The sequence below is a fragment of the Pleurodeles waltl genome, chromosome 9 (assembly GCF_031143425.1).
Source record: "Pleurodeles waltl isolate 20211129_DDA chromosome 9, aPleWal1.hap1.20221129, whole genome shotgun sequence".
In the NCBI taxonomy this organism is placed as follows: Eukaryota; Metazoa; Chordata; class Amphibia; order Caudata; family Salamandridae; genus Pleurodeles; species Pleurodeles waltl.
The window spans coordinates 347,944,430-347,965,365 of NC_090448.1; the positions used below are offsets into that span (position 1 = coordinate 347,944,430).

The 20,936-nt window shown below is 42.6% G+C and overlaps 1 long non-coding RNA gene across 3 annotated transcripts in view; it reads left to right on the top strand.

Annotated features, from left to right (window-relative positions):
* The window catches only part of LOC138259301 (uncharacterized), a 31,621-nt gene extending 12,073 nt beyond the window's left edge, over positions 1–19,548 (top strand). For 2 of the 3 annotated variants that reach the window (XR_011198700.1, XR_011198701.1), the window contains exon 3: positions 236–331. This is a non-coding gene — a long non-coding RNA (uncharacterized lncRNA). Of the gene's footprint in view, positions 1–235; positions 332–18,884 lie in introns of those variants that run through there. The other variant, XR_011198702.1, reaches the window with a different exon arrangement.
* Positions 19,549–20,936: the final 1,388 nt, after the last annotated feature.

The following is a 20,936-nucleotide window of genomic DNA, read 5'->3' on the forward strand; positions in this document are numbered from 1 at the left end:
CGACAATTTGATTCATATTTCAGATGATTATGAGATTTTATTATAAAATGAGATTGTTTTTCCCTATATGTCTGTCTTTATGATCAAATCACTAGTTCACTTAATATTAAGAAATAATTGTGATGATGACAATAGGTGATTTTAACTTTTTTCACGGCATTTTATATTTAAATTGGTGGAAGATGTAGGTAAAGTATTATACTGATGTATATTTTATGTGTTTACATTCTTATAGCCCTGAAGAAGTCCGTTAGGACGAAACGCATTTGCTATGGTTATGGATTAGTTATTGTCATTGTGGATGAATAAAGAACAAAAGATTTTGTAAGAACTTATTTCTGAATTATGTGATTTGTGAAGACCTGTGACAATAGTTTTGTGGACATTAATGGATACTTGGATGTGCTGGGTCTTCCTTTCAGTTTAGATGGATGTTTTCTATAATGGCCATCACCTACTAAATATCTGTATACAGGGACAAAGTAAGGAGGAGTATGTACTGTCTTCACATGTGGTTTTGAGGGATACATCTACTAGTTTATACAAATTTGCTGATGGAATTGTAGTGACATGGATTATATATGAAATCCTACAAAGTCTGACAACCGTACAAAGTAATAAAACTGATTGTTCTTTTTGACAATAATTATTGATGTTTTATTGTCCTAAGTAATGTGAATAGATTTATCCCTCATAAGTCGATCTTGATTGGGATATCTGGTGAACCGGCTGCAGGGACCCCGCTGGACCCGCTGACCCAAAGTACCTTAAATCATAACTATGGAGCGTTGGTTACAAACCATGTCGCTAAGGAGATGCATCGATCTCCCCCACGTATTCTAGGGGATACGTTGAAGTTCACCATGTAGCTTTGGCGATGCCTCAGTGCCGAAATGTGGTGGAGTTTGGGTGCGGGTTCCAGCTGCGTCGACATTGAGACAATGCTGTGATTCAGATGGGTGTAGAGACTGAGATGCAGAGTGTCATCGTTGTCAAGGCAGTCGTGGATGAGGATGAGGAGACCTTGTGCCAAAAAAGCACCGCAGTGTTGGTTCCAAAGGTGATGCATCAATTCTGCCCACACAACAGCAGCAATGGGTTGGTTCTGCCCATGCAGCACAGGATGTGTTGGTTCCGCTGGAGCAAGCACTTTCGGTCCACTTCCAAGGGCACAGCACTGGGGTGGCACGTTTGGCAAGACAGACTCACAGATGGCAGATTCCAGGTTTAGAAGCAGGGTGGCTGAAAGTCTGTTATGTTCATGAGACTTCAGATCAGGAGGTCAGCCAACTAGCCCTTGGAGTCACTGTGGGTCGTTGGTTGGATAGATTCAGGTCCAGTCCTTCTCACTTCCAGCCAAGAGGGCATCAGGAGCAAGTCAGCACAGCAAAGCAGGAGTCCAGTAAACAGCAGTCCAACAAAGTATCAGGCCTTCAGCAGCACAGCAGGCCTTTTCTTCTGGCAGATTGTCCACAGATCAAGAAGTGTACTGAAGTGGTGGTGTCAGAGGTCCAGTACTTATACCCAGTTGGGCCTTTGAAGTGTGGGGGACTTCAAAGACATGCCATTGAAGTGCGCAGAGTCCCTGCCCTGACTTACTACAGGGGGTTATGCAGCCTTTTGTGTGTGGACAGGACACAACCTATTCAGTGCCCATCCCCTTCCTCCCATTCTGCCCAGGATAGTCCGTCAAGTCCCATCGGGTCACAGCTAAGGTCCCATTGTGTGTGGCTCTCTAGAAGGAATACACAAAAGCCAGCTATCACTTCGTCCCAGGCATGTGATTAAAGACAGGCATTAGGGACCAAATGGCAAAAAAAAGAAAATGAAAACTTTGTAAAAGTTGTATTTTCAGAATTGCAATTTAAAATCATCAGACTTTACCATCATTTGTGATTTCAAGTTGTGATTCCAAAGACACCAAACTCGAAAAGTCTATCTTTTTCAGGTTGTGAATTACACTTATAAATTGTAACAAGGCAATCCCAATGTTAACCTGTGGGAGAGATAGGCCTTGCAGTAGTAAAAATGAAGTTTTCTAGGACCTACCTTAGAGGTGACTTATATGTATTAAAAAGGAATGTTCGGGCTTGGCAAAAGGTCGACATGGCTGTTTAAAACTGCACACACACAGATTCTGCAGTGGAAGTCCTGAGACATGTTTAAAGGGCTACTGAAGTGAGTGGCACAGCCCAATAATAGCATTTAATTTACAGGCCCTGGGCACATGTAGTGCACTCTAATAGGCACTTATAAGTAAAATAAATATGCCAACTGGGAATAAGCCAATGTTGCCACATTTTAGGGAAAGAGCACAAGCACTTCAGCAGTGGTTAGCAGTGGTTAAGTGTGTAGAATACTAAGGCCAGCAAAAACAGAGTCAGCAAAAACATGAGGTCTGAAGACAAAAAGTTAGCAGAAATGACACCAAAGATGCAAGGTCTAACAATGGCTGTCAAAACCAACAGTGGCTGTCCACCATACTTTTTGTAAATTGGAACAAACTGTTGTGACAGCGGTTTGGTTCATCATACAGAGAGGACCATTGAACTGGCAGTCATCTCTGAATTTGCCGGCTGATTATTTACTGGGGTGGTGGGAGTAGTGTCCTATACTCTGTCCACCAAACTTTGACTCAGGCAATAAGTAGGCAAAATAAGCAAGATCTTAAACCACCAAAGGAGAACGTGTTGAAAATCAAAACCACACTCAAATACCATTACACATTAATCAAGTGCAGCATATATTCCAATCTCATTTTCCAATAAATGCGATAAGATCCCAGTTTTAAAATCTCCACCATTTTTTAAATCTTCAGTAAGGAATAAGGTGACAGAAGATCAAGTGCTGTCCCAAGGAGAACCCCCAAAGCCCTTTTACAAGCAGACAGCATAAAGGATAAAGAGAACTTAAGGGATTTGAAACTACATACTGTACTTTTACATGTGTTCCAATTTTTTTAAGTAAACAGAATGACCAAAACATGACCCAGTAAATACTGGAACAATTGGAGAATGAGTAACAGAAAAATGCAAACTAGTTACTGGAGAAGGAAATCACCAAGTTGAATTAATGAATAGCCAGTATAATTATCGCAGGCCTGGTTGACAAGCAGGGGAGCAGGGCACAGAAAGAGGGACATGAAATACGTGTGAGAACACCCAACCAAGTAGGTTCTATTTTACTGTGAGAAGATTCTGCAGAGCCCACCAATAGCAAGGCATTGAAAGTGGAAGAGCAAAATGTGAATATTTTAAGATGGAACAAACTAGTTCTTTCCTGACAGCAAAGAACAAAGAGAGAATGGAAACATTTCTTTAAATTGACCAATGAGGTTCAACATCAGACAAGGTGAAACCCCCACATACACGACGCTGAAATAAATAAATATGAGCACCAGAACAAATTACTCTTTAATTCAGTATACGAATCTAAGGGAAGGCATGGCATTCTCAACTGAGGAAACATTGCAAAATTGTTGATGGTTCATGATGACTTGTCACATTTCAGTGCAACTTAAGTAGTTGCAAATAAGTTTCAACCTCCACAAGGTTCACCAATAAACATAGCAACATTAGTTACCTGACTTTGAGAGGATACTGCAAGCTATGCTTACTCAAGAAGGCATATATTCTGGAACTGTGGAATCACAATTACTAGAAATATTGAAAAGCTTTACCTAGATATCCTCATGCCAAACTAGGAGAAAAAATGACTTTCAAATTGTGCAACTAGACAAGAAGAACTTCAATTTTAGACTAGACAGTAAAAAAAACAGCACAGAAACGTAATGAATCATAACCATATTTTATGATCAAACCTAAAAGTAGGCACTGCAGCAAAAAACAAGACAAAGTACATTTGAAAAAAGGAGTCAAGTTGGCTGGCACTTGAGCTAACCTGTCCATCAAAAAAGTGAATACATGATCACACAGCAAGGCATGGAACCTCTATCATGTCCTTTGAGAAGCTACAATTCTTTCCATGGAATGTAGGCAGCCTCACGAAGATAGTACAAGATCCAGAGGTAGTAAGTTATTGGAAGCAGTTTCACATAATCGAACATGAAATCTCCATGATAGGCTATATTAAATATTACAATCATGCATTTAAAGCAGCAAAGAAAGACCGCATAAAAGGGGGCCTAGCAGTCTGTAGGGTTTATTTACAAGCCTCTTACGCTGCTGTAGCCTCACTTTTCTGTGATGCTGCAGTGGCGCGAGCAGTCTTCTACACAGCACCACACTTACAAACTGGCACAATGGGACCATTGCACCAGTTTATAAAGCCCTGCCCACATTATACCTGTGCCAGTTATAATGTATGCAGGGTGGGCGTTCTCCTGTGAAAAGCCATGCATAAATGAAATTTACTACATTTTACTGCGTCGTTCTGCAACTTCACTGCATCAAAATTTTAATTCCCGCTCAGAGCAGGCGTTAAACTGACACAGGGCTTTTTAACATAGGTGCCTTCCAAGCATTGCTGGAGTAACGCCATTGTTTTGATGTTAGTCAAGCAATGCGTCTGTTTGGCACCACAGATGCGTCCAAATTACTAATGCATCTGTGGAAAAGTGCGCCTTGAATTGCTGTATCATAAATACAGTGCTAACTTTTTGTCATTTAGGGGTCCAGGGCTAGCGCAAGAAAACTGGTGCATCGATTCAATGCGCCAGTTTCTTGTAACTGAGACCCTTTTTTTAAAAATTAGAAGTGACCTGCCTTCCAGTAAATACTCCTAGGATCTTGGTAATGCAGATTATTAACTAGATGTTTTCATACAAAGCAATTTTGTTTTAATCAACATCTACATTAAACTCTTGCCAAAAAAGAAGAGAAAGCCCATGAATAAAGAATAGAAACTAATTATAGTGCAAAATGAATATCCTGATGCATAGTGGTTAATAACATTAAATTTCATGACAGACAACCTAAATGATGAAATAGAAAATATGCAAAACTAACATTCGAATAACTCTGTTCCTGAAATTTAAACCAAAAAGAGAAACTGGGAGAGGTAACAGTAAGACTGTCATTATTCAAGTTTATCAGCACATTTCGAATTGAAAAATGAAGAGAAAGCAATAATCTCCCTCACACTTTCTCAGTAGCAAGCTCAAATGCTTATTATTTTTCTTAAACACTTTATAGTAATTTTAACATACTCAAAACGCATACGAAAACAATTGTTTACCATGTTACAAGACAGTTCTCTTCCACGGCTGAACGTCGACCTTAAATGTTTATCTTGATGTAGGAAAATGCTGATAGGACCAACACCAAACAGAAAAAATGAAGAAGCTTAAATGACACAATACGATCTCTGAAATATTTTCACCAATTGCACTATGTTGGAACAACTTTGGCTAAGGAAAGAAAATAATTGTCTAATATAGTGAGAGAATATCTTAAGACAGCTGGTAACAAAATTCAGCCCTTGCCAAACAAGAAGTGGAGCAACTCTGGGATCGTTAAGACCATTTATTAAATGATTCATTAAGACCCTTAAAATAGAATGCAGTAAATGCACTCCTTAACCACCCAAATACATAGTTTTCAAAGAAGGGGGCACCTTATATGTTGTCCTTATTATATGCGGACTGTAGCTAATCTGCCTTTTCGGAGTGGTCACTCCAGATTACCTTTCATCCCCGCCCAATAACACTTTAGGAGCACCCATGCTGCTCCAAACAGGAAGCGAGGTACTACACAGCCACAAGAATAACCTAATGGGGGAAATCACTGCTCTCTCAGGGCACAAGTTGTGCAGCCATGCATGAGAGCTGGTGTTTTCAAGGGGGCTGGGGGAGAGTGTTTGAAAAGTTTCAACACTCCATCCATCATTTTATTTTGTGATGTTTCTAAACGTTTCCCAGCGTGTCATCTGGTTGAGGCTCATTTCAATTCAGCCTTACCACTTTGGATGGCCATTAGTTGCTCCGTGGGTGGTCGTTGAGGGGAGGATTGAGGTCTAGGTTTCAAAAGGAGGAGGGGTGCATGCTGGGGAGAGATGGGAGAGCCACAGAGCACATATAAAATATTAATGAAGTGTATTTGTGGCGCTGTTAAAAACGGGTTGTAGACCACTCAATGAATCCAATATGCAAGGGAAACTCCTGCATAGAATAGGTTTGTTTCCAGCTTAAGGCTTAGCATTGGAAGCAAATTTCCCCAAGTGCCATGTATGGAAGATGATAGGGCTGGAGGACTCTTTGAATATTGCCCTTACCTTTTGTAAGGCTTTGCCCTCTAGCTGAAGGAAGAGGAGGAGATAAAGAGCATTGATAGGTTGTGACTTTGCTCACAAGTGGTTCCCTACCTTACTCATTCTAAATGGTGTGTGCACTGAGCTGTTAACGCTGTGAGACCAGTTGGAAAAATACAACCTGCCTTGGGGCAGCTGAAACAATTGAGAATGTAAAATGCATATAAAATGTATGTGGTGCAAGAAACTATTTCCAAAGTTTACACAGACTCCGAAACGGTCTCTTACACTCTGGAGCATGCTGAGTGCAGCTAAAACACACCCCTGCACATCTACTACCAGAATCAGTGTTAACTAGATATCTGTATGTGCACATCATGAGAGGAGAGAGAAGTATGGGTTGGAGGGATTTAACATTTCTGTTGCCTTAATGCTATCTGTCGCCGTGCACCATGGCCTATGTTTTTGTGTGTCTATAATCGGTAACTATTAGGGTACATTACATTTTGAGTCATCAGTAGTGGTAGTAGGAATTGGCCTGTCTGATGGCATGCAACATAAGGTAAAGTATATAGGTATTACATACATACTAATGTTTTGGGAAAAGGTAAGAAAGATTTAGAACAAAATGGCATAAGTAATGTTCCCACTGACTTGCAAAGAAATCAAATCAGCTCTTGTGGCTATTGGTGCTGACTTTGCCACAGATAAACATGCCTTGGGTCAACATCCTGTGATTCCGAGCAAACGACTATGTCCCTGTGTCTAAAAAAGCTACAATATAGCATTGTGCTGATGTAAAATACTCTAATATCTTTGGGCAAGCCTTGTATTAAATGAAACTGGAAAAAATCTGCTGAAAGTGCGCTCGGGCTGAAAAGTCTACTGCACGAAGGCAACGAGACCTAGCAACAGTAGTTGAAACTGACAGCGAACGTGCAGAAAGATCATAAAAGCAGTCAACAAATACAATCAATCATACTGCAACGCTCAGAGGCAGAAAGGGCACTTTTCTGTCACTGAAGCAGTGAAGAAAAAGGGAGAGTGGCGTGGTCGAGGGCATTTATACAGTTGACAGGATCAGAGTTTTATTGGACAATGGTTGCTATGGAAGCAGACTCATGGGATTTGTAGTTCGTTATGTGTTTTTTGTTTGAACTTTGAACTTGCTATTTAATAAAGAACGAAGAAAGAACTGCATAATCCTTGCCTCCGTGTCCTTAATAGAATTTAAATTTTCCTTCACGATAGACAGGAAATTTCACATTTCAAGCAGAGAGCGTCAAATTCCACTGATTGTAGTTTGCAACCCTATGCTGGCTTGGGAAGGGAGCCACTGGATGTTTCCGGTCCACATAGCCTTGCCTGCAGGGCACAGAGACATGTCATTGCTGCACACAAAGGAAACAAATATAAGGAACATTGGGCCAGATGTATCAAGGTTGTTTGCATTCGCAAACAGTGCGAATGCCCGTTTGCGAATGCAAAAAGCCAGTTCAGAATGTATGAAAGACATTCTGAACACAATTTTAAGGAATCGCAAAAATAGTGATTCCTTAAAATTGCGACCCTGTTTAGAGTCGAAAATTGCGACTCTCTGAATAAGAAATCGCAAATAAGGATTCCTTATTTGTGATTTATTAGCACATGTATGAAGCCATTCCTAAATGCGATTTGGGCATTTAGGAATCGCTATTTACCACCAGGTTGACCCTGGTGGTAATCATGTGCAAAATTTAAAAGTGCACTTAAAATGCATTTTTAAAAAGTACATGTAAAGCACAGATGCCCTTTTGGCATGTGTGCACCATACATGTCCCCCAAAAAATGTTAAGGGTGCAGCAGAGGGGGCCTTAGGCCCCCAGCAACCTGGGGTTTTGCATTTAACAAAATTGCAATTTCTGGTTAAGAAATCGCAATTTTGTAAATGCAAAAAATTCGCAGATATGGGTTAACAGGCCCATAGGTGCGAAAGGGGACAGATTCTCTTTTTGCGATTCGGTAATAGCATTTGCGATTTTTAAGAAATCGCTATTACCGAATCGCAAAAATCATACATACCTTTTTGCATTTCTGAAATAGTGATTTCTTAAAAATCGCTATTTGAGAATCGCGAATCGGTTGTATGATACATCTGGCCCATTGCTCCTAATAGGTGTATTTATAGACATATTTAACTTGTCTACAAGTTCCTACTATATGCTACAAAATGCACCCATGGGCTTAGACGTTAAATGCCACTAGTGAACTGCAGTACCTATGGTGCCATCCACAGTATATTATAATTTTAGTAAAATCAAAAGGTCTTGGATAATGCCAGAATAATAAATAGCGCCATGTTTACACCTTGCAATTTCCACTCTTTGGGCCTGATTTAGAACTCAGTGGACCGGTTACTCCATCACGACGGTGACAGATATCCTGTCCACCAAAATTTAAATTCCATTATATCCAATAGGATTTAGATTTTTTTGGTGGACAGGATATCTATCACCATTGTGATGGAGTAACCCCTTCACCAAGTTATAAATCAGGCCCTTTGTCTTTACCCTAGCCCCTCAGCAGCAAATAGGTTTCTATTGAGTGACTCTGGGCAGGAGAAGAGGTCAGCTCTGTCACATTGTTTGGAGCACAAATATATATGACATCACTTCTAATACCTGTGTTATTTTGGCTAATGTGACATTAAAGGCAATTTGAACATCTGTTCTTTTCTCAGGCCTTTTTCAGTTAGCTTTCTGCTTCTGCCTTAGACATCCCCTCTACTTAGAGCAGTTCATATTAGTCTAACCTGTCTGTAGGCTGTTTTATACTGTAACAAGAACTTGAGGCATAACATTCCTCCAGTTTCTCTCAAAACAGTGTATTTCTGCAAAGCATTTCAGAAAGAGCTCTTGCGTTTACCTTGACCATATGTGCGTAACTCATTAAGTCCAAATTCCTTCGTTGCATTCTGGAACTTGCAGTCCTAATTTAATACTGTGATAGATAGAACTACCAATTCCACAATGCAAAAAGTAGATCTGTGCATGGAACTGGGAAACTAGAGCACTTGGTAAAGAACGGTGCGATCTGTGAACCCACACAGTTCTCAACTGGCTCAGGTCATGTGGATGACTTTCAGTCAGTGCTGGTTTTTCGGCCAAAAACACTAAGTATAGTTGCATTGTCAAGTTCATCCATAAAACTGCAAATCCCAGAATGCTCAGTCCTGAGGAAGGAAAAAGACAAATCTATTTTTAAAGCATCATCTTGAAATTACAGTAGTGACTGCAATGGAATGCCACTTCGCTTTGTATTGTTTAAATCTCGTCAGAATCTGGTTTTCTTTTTTCTTTCTTCATCGGATCAGGTTTAGGAACTGCAACCATTTTCCCAGAATTGAAAAAGGAAACCAAAAAAAACACTGGTAATGCTAATAGTTCTGCCGTTAGTGTGCTGGCCCCCCTGCACTCTCACACGCACACCTGTCAACCAGAACTAACATAGGCAGAGTTGTTTACCGCTAATGTGCTGGGAACATGAGTGAGCATCCAGGAAGAGTCTGTCCGCTCTGGTTCAAAGGAAAATGAGCACACCCGTGAGTGCATGAGAAAAGGAGCAAAGTATGCGAAACGGCAGGTAGGGCAGAAGCCAAGAGCTGAGATACTCAGGACAAGTGCCAGCAAGCACCATTCAAAGTGTCTTAAACAAGATCCGGTTATTCACTAGTAAACCTGCAGAGGAAGTCCATTTAGGATTCAACAAAAGTACATTGAGGTGAATTAAGTAAGAGATATGGCCAGTGCTTAATTTGTGCTTGTTGAAACCGGTGCTAAGCACCAGCACTTATTTTTGAGGGTCAGCGCTTATTGTTCTGCCTCAAGCATTTACAGCTAGCAAAATACACATTTGGGAAAGACGGAGGAAGAGAAACACGAAAAATATTCACAATGGGAGAAAGCAGAAAGCTGCAAGAGTGAGCTGGAGGGTCAGGGAGGGGCTTTAAATGGATTGAAGAGGCCCGAGATGGCTTCGGGATTACGCTGCCTCAGTATTCCCTGTTAGCACATTTAATTGCAGCAGCTGCATGTTTAAGAGGAGGGCTTTGAGCGCCGGCACATTTTAATTTACAAATTAAGCACTAGATATGGCAGATGCAATTTGAACAATCTGATTATGGCAAATAAAACTTTAAGGTAAGCCAAGTAACACTGCATTCCTTTAATCCAAACAAAATGAGATGGCTCCCTGGTTTATCAGCCTTCTCCCTTCAACTAAGAGGCAAGGAAGAATTTTTCTTAAGCTCTTCAAAAGAAGTGACACCTACCAGTGACTGTGTTGACAGGCAGAAGAAGGTAAGATCAAAATTGATAGTAGTACCAACATTTTTTATCATATTAGCAAGAGCTGAAGTAGGCAAAGAGACAGTGACTATGAAATGGAGTTTCCTGTTTGAGGATGATTCCTTAGAATCAACACCTCCATTTTTAGTGCGTTAAACAATGTATAGCCCCTCCCTAGCATGTTTGTTGAGGATTTTACAAAGGGAAGGTATTATTTTAGTGGACATTAGGTTTGCAGTGTAAAATCCCTTTCTTCTTGCATTTGTCAGAGAGTTTACAATGTAAACCCGCTCCGAGTGCATTTGGCAAATGGTAAAACATGAGGGGGAGCAGTCCAAGGCTGACTTGGGGAGGTGTTTTGGACTATACAGTCAGAACAATACTCACCTACTTTCTTTACTTTAGAACACAAAATTAATATACAGATATATAAATACTCTAATCAAAATGACAATTATTTGGGTGGAACTAAAACGGGGAACCTCCTCCTTTAGGGGCCTTGCAGGTTAAATATGGTGCAAGTCACAAACCCTAAAGAAATATCATAGGGGGCACCTAAACCTACAATTTAGGTTTGCTCCTCTTACCTGTCAGGTACCAGGTGGTTAACTGCACCCCAATTGGCTTTAATCACAGAAAAACTGCAATTGTCCTACTTGTGCTTATTGAAAAACATAGCCTTTTCACAATCTAATAGATGAAGCGCACATGCTTTTCAAGTCATTCACAATGCAAAATGAGAGGGCTAGTGCTCTTGTCCCCTCTTTTAATAACCAATTAAGAAAGCCTGTTAGTATTAACACGCTAATAAATAAACATGATTACATGATCTCTGCCTAAAGAGACCCATCATTTAGGTAGAGTCAAAGTAAACATTGACATGAATATTACATTTTTCTATCAAAACATCAAACATTTTTCAGTTCCAGACGAGGAAAAGGGACATACGTATTAAAGCCCTTTATATTGCCTTTCTCAGAGAGCTCACAATGTAAATCTCCTTCCTGTCATATTTGTCAGGTAGCTAACAATGCAAAGCCCCTCTCTATGATGTCTGTCCTGTAGTTAACAATGAACAATTGTTTCCAATTTTATTTGCCAGAATTCGAAATGTAAAACCACTTTCTGTTGCATTTGTCAGATTCACAATGTAAAGTCCATTTGTGTTGTCTTCAAAATATAATCCCTTCTTATTGACTTGTCTGGAGAGTTCACATTGTAAAACCCCTCCCTGTTGTATTTGTCAGAAATGGCAACCCCTTTGTTATTACATATGTCAGAGAGTTCACAAAATTAAACCCCTTTCTTTTGTACTTGCCACAGAGTGCACAATACGTAACTCTTTTGTACGTTGTTTTGCTGAGTTCACAATTTAAACTACCTTCCTACTGTATTTATCAGAGAGTTCAAATTGCAAACCCCCTTCATTTTGTATTTGAGATAACTGATGACAGTTTGAAGAGGTTAGGAGCAGGAGACCTAACTTTTTTGATCGGTCTAGCTTAGATGAATAATGAAGGCTTTGGGTCCAGTAATCACAGATCTGGAGGGAGAAGGAATGTGTAAAAATTCTCAAGAGGAAAAAGTGTTTTGATTAGAAGCACACCGTGCAACATACCAAAGTTTCTGCTGTTGGTGATCTTGTCAGGATCACAAATTCGGGTGGTGTTGTTAGTGGGTCAAATTTTTCTGCACCATTAAAGTTGAATTCATTATTCTGTAACGTTGTGAAGGTGAAAGACATTCCCTTCTGGAATTTAGGGAGGGTCGTATTGGTCAAACATAACATGGAATCAGATGTGCATTAAGACAAGAAAGTGTCAGAGGATGTTACAAATGATTTCTTGAGAAAAAAGCAACAGAGTAGTGAAAATTCCTGTATATTACCACGATTACTGTTGCAACGTTTAATGGCTTCTTGTATGCTTTATTTCTTTTGGTATTTCTTTGTTAGTTTTATATATATATATATATATATATATATATATATATATATATATATATATATGTATATATATATATAGTTTGGTATTACTTTATTTGTTTTACACATATAATAGTGGGCATTTTATTCATTATTCTTCAATGTGAGGTGTTTATTATGTTGCATATTGCACTATATTCTGCTATGATGTAACACAAAGAATATTGGTAGTGCGATGTGTGATACATCAGAATGCCAAAAGCAGAAGAGATGTCCTAGTCAAGTACACCAGATGCTGTATCGTAGATGGGGTATTACAGTCACAAAATCCCTAATAAAAGTGATGTCTTTAAAACCACAACACTGAGAATCAACTACGTAATTTCATCAGGTTGGAATGCCCCAAGCCAGTTGGTGGTTACTAGACCCCATTGTGTCAAAGGCTGTCTTTTTCATTTCATGCTGGAGCCTCAGTACCTCAGTCATTCGAACTAGGAACCAGGTGCCCTTTTTAATCTCAAGGTGATGTGGAAAAGCAGAAAGGGTAATACTCAGGGAGGTGATGTGCCCTAGAAAAACAAAATCCAGCAATGCACAAAAATAACAGTACATCAATGTCCATCCAATGCTTCTTTAAAAAGAAGACTGTAATGAATGCATAACGTCACAGTAAAAAGTTACCATTACAAATGACAGATACTTACTGGATTTCAAGACTTCAAGTCAAACTTGAAAGCATTTACTGTGGACAGACCTAAACTGGATAAATGTACAAAACCCCTTCCCACTTGTCAGAGTTCCTAATGTAAAAAAAAAGCATTCTTATTGTAGTTGTCAAGTACGTCAACGTGTAAATCTTCTTCCAGTGGTGTTTGTCCTGCAGTTCGTGACAAACACCGATCTTATTGCATTTGTCATTCTTCACAATGTAAAAAAACCTTCCTATTTCCTTTGTCAGTGTTCAGAATGTAAAGCTCCTGCTTGCATTTGTCCGAGTTCATAGTGTAAAGCCCCTGTTTATGGTGTTTGCAAGGAGACCACAATATAAAACCCCTACCTATTGTACTTTTCAAAGAGTTCACATTGAAAAGCCACTTTGTAAGGTTTTTGACAAGCAGTTCAATGTAAAACCTCTCCTTATATTTGCAAGAGTTTATAATGTGGAACCTCTTGACATCGTATTGGGATAGACTCTTCCCACTGTATTTGATCTGGGAGCCGGGTAACAATCTCTCAATGGGGGCTTGGGGGGAGCCGAGGTTTAACCCGGTCTCCCCCCAGGCTTATCGGGCGGGTGGAACGGGTCACGGGGAGATCGGGACACCTATTGGCTAATTTGACAGGATGGGGTGGGACCTTGGGGTGGGTATATACTGTAATGGGTGGGCTGGATGTGGGCGGCCTCTTTTGGCCGGTGTACACACTGGGCGTTTTTAGGTCAGGAGTTATTTCAATTTGATTAGAGGTGTTCGGTTGTTTGGGTGGTTGTCATGGCAGCAAATAGTGTGGCGCAGGCGTTGCGAGTATTACAGGAGGCTGGAAGGGAGGATTTAATAAAGGAGGGTGTTCTTGAGCAAGCGTGGGTGGGGCTGAAACGACCGAAGAGGTCTTCAGCAGATCGAGTGTCTGCTGTCGTTTTGGCTTGCACGTCGCCCGAGAGCCCCAAGAAATTTAGGAAGTTTAGAAAAAAGAGTGTGGCGGATAGAAAAGTTTCCATTTCACCGGATTGTTCGGACCTAATAGAAGAAGGAACATTTCAATTACCTCGTGCGAGCGGTGTGCGCAGGGGTGGCGCGCGTTTGCTCAGGAGGTCTGGGTCGTCTTTGAGGCAGCGTGTGGCTGCTCTGGGTAGAGGTTCTTCGTTGGACATGTCGGCGGGTATAGGTCGCGGCAAGGTGGCGAGTGGGTTTGAGGCGCACGCGCCCCGGAAAGCGGCAAAACAAGCCCCACTCGCTTTAGAGAGCGGTGGGGAGCGCGGTACTGTTTTATCTGAGGAAAGTACATTAGGAGGGGCGGCCAAGATGGCCGCGCCCTTGGGAGGTGCAGTTTTTGGCTCCGTGGAGCAAAATAATGTGGATTTAGGGGATGAGCAAGGGGGGGAGAAAAAATGTTGGATCCAGAAATTGTTATTTTAGATTCAAAGGAGGAAGGGGAGATTGGGGAGATTGAGGAGGCTGAGGGCTTGGGTGGGAAGGGTATTCTTCAGCAGTCGGAGGCAAGTATGAGTGCTAATGGTAGTAGATCATTACAATGGGTGCCCCGGGTGGTTAGTCCCATGGTGCGGAGAGTGCAGGAATGGGAGGTGGCCAATCAGTCAGTTTTAAGGGCAGGGGAGCAGATTGAGTTTGTGGATGAACAGTGTTCGGTGCTGCGGGGTACCATTTCAGGGGTGACCAGAGAAGATGGGAGGACAGGTTCTGTGCTGGTGCGGCTAGATTTTTGGCAGAAAGATTCAAGGGCGTACCTTTCTGGGTGTGAAGCGGCCCATGTTCATGAGTGGCATGGGTTGGACTCGGAGGATCAGCGGTTCGGGCGGCCAGCTGATTTTTGTGTACCGGTGGAGGTCAGGGCGCCTCCTGTACATCGGTTTGAAGAGAGGGCGCAAGCCGGAGCGGTTCGCCAGACTGCGAGGGAGACAACCAGCTCAAGATACGGGTCTTCGGATCCTATTTTGCGCGCCACTCGGATGATTCCGGCTAGCCGGAACGCTAGTTCAGGTCTAGTCACTGAAGAAGAGGAGTTGGATTATGAGGACGAAGTTCCGGTTTTGGATGTGAGGGCTGCGTCGGCTCAGAAGGCAGTATCGAGTGGACAGGTGGTCCAGGGTGATAGTCAGTCATCACGGCGTGAATTGGCTAGCGGTTTACGCAGAGGTGAGGTCTCAAAGGAGGCAGGTTTGTCAAGTAGGGGGGAATCAATATTGGGGCTTAATTCAAGGAATGTGGATGTGGCTATTCAGGTGGAACCGGGGGACGGGGTAACTGAGAGTAAGCCGGAAGGTTTGCATAATGCTACTCAAGTGGGTAAGTCAGTAGAGGGTCAGGTGAGTACAGGGGAGTCGGTGCGGTGGGACAAGGTGGTTCTAAGAGAAAGAAGCTGCCATATATGGGAGTGTCGATGCCTTTGGGGGCGCATCTCACTCAGAGTTTAAAGGAAAAAATGTGGAAAGGTGAATTTATTGATGTTTTTAAATTATTACATAGGGAAGTACAGGCAAAGGAAGGATCTAAGGAGGAGGAGCGGGAGTTGGCGAGGAGACCGAAGGTGCCAACGACTATAGAGAATCGGACGTCTGCCTTTTTGATTTATGCAAGTGTATTGTGTGAACGTTTTCCGGATATTTGTGTGGCTTTGTTCAAGTACTTGGTTGTAGTGAGAAGGGCCCAGATGGATTATGGGGGCTTTGATTGGTTCCGCTATGATGAGGAGTTTCGGGCCCGTAAAGCTATATATCCGGAGAAGGTTTGGGGGGAGATTGACAACGAATTATGGATGCAGTGGTTAAGAACTGCCAGGAATGCTCCTACTACACATACGGCTAGTGGCTTACCGGTTCAATATAAGCCCTTTCAGGGCCGTCCCACCCAATTTGGGGTGGGTTTCAGTCACAGGGGTCAGTTCCCCCATAACGGGGCATGCTAGGGCATTTAACAGTGCGTTGTGCACCAGGCAACAGTCAAATTTAGACATGATTGTGCCAATTGTGGAGGCAGGCACCCGGCCTACTAATGTTTCGGTTGATTTAATTGGACAGGACAAGGGATGCAGGGTAGAGGAACAGATAGAGGCAGGGCTCACGGACAACAATTGGCAAGTAAAGGGCCCTACTCCTATTAATTTAGAGGTGGTAGGCTATTAGTTGCAATTTTACCCGCATTTAGAAGAGGCAAAGACTTTGTTAAGAGGTTTTCAAGAAGGCTTTAAGCTTTGTTATCAAGGTCTGAGAGTGAGGAGATGGGCCAATAATTTGAAGTCAACAAAACAGTTCCCGGATGTGGTAAGGGCAAAACTCCAGAAAGAGTTGGGTTTAGGTAGGATTGTAGGTCCTTTTCATAGTTGGCCTTTACCTAATCTAACCATTTCACACTTGGCGTTGTACCTAAGAAGCAGGAAGGGGAATTTTGCCTTATTCATCATCTGTCCTGCCTGCCGGAGCATCGGTAAATGACTTTATTGCTCCTGAATATGCGGTGGTTCATTATGCATCAGTGGATTATGCAATTTCTTTGGTGAGAAGATGCGGGAATGGTGCTGAAATGGCTAAATCAGATATTCAGTCGGCGTTTCGACTGTTGCCGGTACACCCGGAGGATTTTTCATTGTTGGGTATGCAGTTTGAAGATGCTATTTACGTGGAGAGGATGTTACCAATGGGTTGTTCGGTATCTTGTTCTCTTTTTTAAATGTTTAGCACTTTTTTACAATGGTTTATCCAAGGTCAGTGCGGGGCGAAGTTTGTTACTCATTACCGGGATGATTTCTTATTTGTGGGCAGACCTCGGTCTGGTGAATGTGGTAAGGTGCTGGCAGTATTTCAGAGGGCTATGGCTCAATTTGGTGTTCCTTTGGCTCAAGAGAAGACGGAAGGGCATTCAACTTGCTTGAGTTTTTTGGGAATCGAATTTGACTCGGTTAAGATGGAAGTGAGGTTGCCACGAGAGAAGTTTCAGCTGTTGATTTCTTTGTTGGAGGAAGCAGTTAGGAATCTGAAATTGGAGTTATGTCAGGCTCAGAGTATCTTGGGTCTTTTGAATTTTGCTTGTAGAGTTATTCGGGTTGGCAGAGCTTTTTGTAGGCGTTTGGGTTTTGCAATGAGAGGAGCTGTGCTGCCTCACCATCATATCCGGCTTCGGGCGAGTGTCAGAGAGGATTTGAGGATGTGGATTGTTTTTTTTACAGAAGTTTAACGGTGTTACCATGTTGGTTGATGATGTTGATTGGATTTGGCAGATTCAAGTTTTTTCAGATGCTTCTGGAGCCCATGGTTTCCGGTTATTTTGGGATGGTCATTGGGCTGCGGAGAGTTGGCCTTTAAGTTGGATGAAGGCTAAGCATAGCATTGCCTTTTTGGATTTTTTTCCTTTAGTGGTCGCACTGTTTGCATGGGTTTCGACCTTTGCGAACAGGAATGTGTTGTTCAATGTGGATAATCAGTCAGTGGTTAATCTAGTTAATTCACAGAGGGCAAGGGAGGAGAAGGTGCTGAGGCTTCTGCAAGTCTGTTTGCTAAAATGTTTGCAATTTAATGTGTTGTTCAAGGCAAAATATGTTCCGGGTGTTAATAACGATTTGGCTGATGCGTTATCTCGTTTCCAGTGGCAGAGATTCCTTGGGCTGGCACCGGGAGCGGATGTGCTGAAGACGGCGGCTCCCAGGGAGTTATGGGAATTAGGAGAGTGAGGATGCTGGAGCTGGTTCAGCAGTCCATAGCTCCGTCCACTCGGAGGAGTTATGAGCAGGGCTGGTTGGAGTTTTTACAGTCAGGTGCGGTAAAACGGGAGGGGGGTGTCAAGGTTTGTGAGATTCGGAGGGAGGATGCGATCCATTTTATAATGCTGCAAATTGAGTTGGGCTTGTCAGCAGTTACTATATCAGGTAAGTTGTCTGGTATTTCTTTTTACGGGAATTATTTTTTGGGTTATGATCCTGTCGAGGGCGAGCTTTGTAGAAGACTGATTTCGGGTTGGGCCAGGGAAGGGGGGGCGAGGAGGGATTGCAGGGTTTGCTGGGGGTTTTGGTTGAGGTTTGTTTTTCTCATTGGGAGGTTAAATTGTTTTCGCTCTGTATGTCTTGGCTTTTTCACGGAGCGGTGCGGGTTTCAGAGCTTTTGGGGCTGAAGGGACAGGATGGTATTTTACAGTCCGATGTGCAGGTAAGACAAGGGACTGTTGTTCTTTGGTTGCGCGCATCTAAGACTGATCAGTTGGGGAGGGGACAGGAGGTAGTTTTAGGTGGTAATGGCTCTTCCATTTGTCCTGTTAGGTGGTGGGGGTTGTTTGTAAGGTTTCTGCCGACGTCATCAAGGTTGGTGTTCATTCATGAGGATGGTTCAAGTTTAACGGCTAATCAATTGATGGCTGTTTTGAGAAGGTCCTTGGTTTTGTTGGGCTTGGATTTGCGGTGCTATGGTACACATTCATTTTGGATTGGAGCAGCCACAGAAGCCAAGGCTTTCGGTAAATCTGATGGTTTTATTATGGGTCTGGGGAGATAGAAATCACAATGTTTTAAGTGCTACATTTGTTAGCGTAATGCAGGTAGGTTTGTTGGGGTAGTTAGTTTTCTATCAGGTTATGTGCATTGTTGTGCTTTGGTAATTCTTATTTTTCTTTTTTCCCAACTTCTTTACAGCTATTCTTTATCTCCTTCTTTCTTAATTTTGTATTTTGAGGGTTTTTCATGTGTGTTTTTTCGCTGTTCTCTTGTAGGTTGTGTCGGGGGACCCAATGGAGGCTGTTCCGTCTGGATAGTTGGGCACTCTTTTGTGCGGTGGGCAGAGAAGCAAGCGGCATCCAGGCATTTTGGAACGCAATTAGGTTTAGATGGAGCGAGAATTAGGGTTATTTGGGTGGGTAAGAGCGGCATGAGATGGGGTGAGTTGTTGTCGGTTCTTTCGAGAAGGATTGAGAGAGGGATTTGCCCAGACCTGTTAGTTATCCATCTTGGGGAGAATGATTTAGTTTCCTTGTCAGGCATAGGATTGTTGAAGACAATGAAGATGGATCTGGTAAGGATTAAGGAGCGTTGGGCAGGTCCGCACATAGTTTGGACTTGTATGGTTCCTAGGAGGGTGTGGAGAGGAGCATATTCTTTTTCAGGCATAGAAAAACAAAGGAAAAAGGTGAATAGGGAGATGAGGAAATTCTGTCAGGAAAAGGGGTTTTTCTTTTTGTTGCATGAGAATTTGGTTACATCGTCAGTTGAGTTGTTTCGGCAAGATGGTGTTCATTTGACTTTTATGGGTAACGAGCTCTACTTATTGGATCTCAGGATTATGATCGCGGATTTGTTGGGGGAGAAGCTTTGGGGTCGTTAATTCATGGGGTGGGGCAGGAAAACGCCTGGCGGGTTTTCCTGGGTGGCGGGGGATTTACCCAGAAAGGCTTTGGGGGAGAAGGGGGTGATGCCAAAGATTTGAGGGCAGGGAGGTTTTAGCAAGGGGCACAAGGGAGTAAAGGCAAGGGTAACTGCAGAACGTGGGCAGCAGGACAGATGGGGAAGGGATTGTTCAAGGGCGATTTGGGGAGTGGAAAGTTTAGAGGGTGGGGGAGGGGTTAGGAGAGAAATATTGTATAGTGAGGTTTGTAGTTTTGTGAGGCAAAAGCCAAGGTTATTGTTTTATACCAGACCTGTTCTATTAAAGCGGCCTTTTATCCCTTACGACGAGCGTCTGTGGTTTGTTCCTCTTTTTCCGCCCGATGGGGGCTTGGGGGGAGCCGAGGTTTAACCCGGTCTCCCCCTGGGCTTATCGGGCGGGTGGAACGGGCCACGGGGAGATCGGGACACCTATTGGGTAATTTGACAGGATGGGGTGTGTCCTTGGGGTGGGTATATAATGGGTGGGCTGGATGTGGGTGGCCTCTTTTGGCCGTTGTACACTCCCAGGAGGCGGTACTGTTTTTTGGGCCCACCCACCCTCCCTTCATTTAGTTGTTTTGATTTTGTTCCGAGTTTGAGTTTTTCTTGTAGGAAAAGGGTGGTTTTATTTCTTTCTGGGTAAAAAAGTTTTTGTTTTGTGTGGCTTAATTAGGCTATAATAGGACAAGTTTTTCATGATGTAGTGTTACTTATTGTTTACTTGAGTATTTTGGGTAGTTTCATTAATGCCGCTGGTAGGCAGGTCTGGTGCGGCGGGTGATACACAGAAAGGCTTTGGGGGGGAAGGGGATGATACCAAAGATTTGAGGGCAGGGAGGTTTTAGCAAGGGGCACAAGGGAGGAAAGGCAAGGGTAACTGCAGAAGGTGGGCAGCAGGACAGATGGGGAAGGAATTGTTCAAGGGCGATTTGGGGAGTGGAAAGTTTAGAGGGTGGGGGAGGGGTTAGGAGAGAAATATTGTATAGTGAGGTTTCTAGTTTTGTGAGGCAAAAGCCAAGGTTATTGTTTTATACCAGACCTGTTCTATTAAAGCGTCCTTTTATCCCTTACGACGAGCGTCTGTGGTTTGTTCCTCTTTTTCCGCCCGAACAGTCATACCCAGCGAGATGGAGGATAGCTTTTCAACCCTGATCTTTAGCCTGTGATCACAACAAACTAGGTTCTATCATATTGAGCACAATCAGCGCAATGCAAGCATTCTTTTTCGGTGGAAGCACACTTCTACCAAATCCAATCGGTTAGAGAGGAAGATCAACATGCAGGTGAAGTCAAAGCTCCTCTCAGTACTGCTTTTAAAGTTCTTTTTCTGTTGATTGCATACGGTCTAACAGCACCTACACTGTCAAACCAGCCCTGAAAACGGCCAAAAGTAAACACAGCAG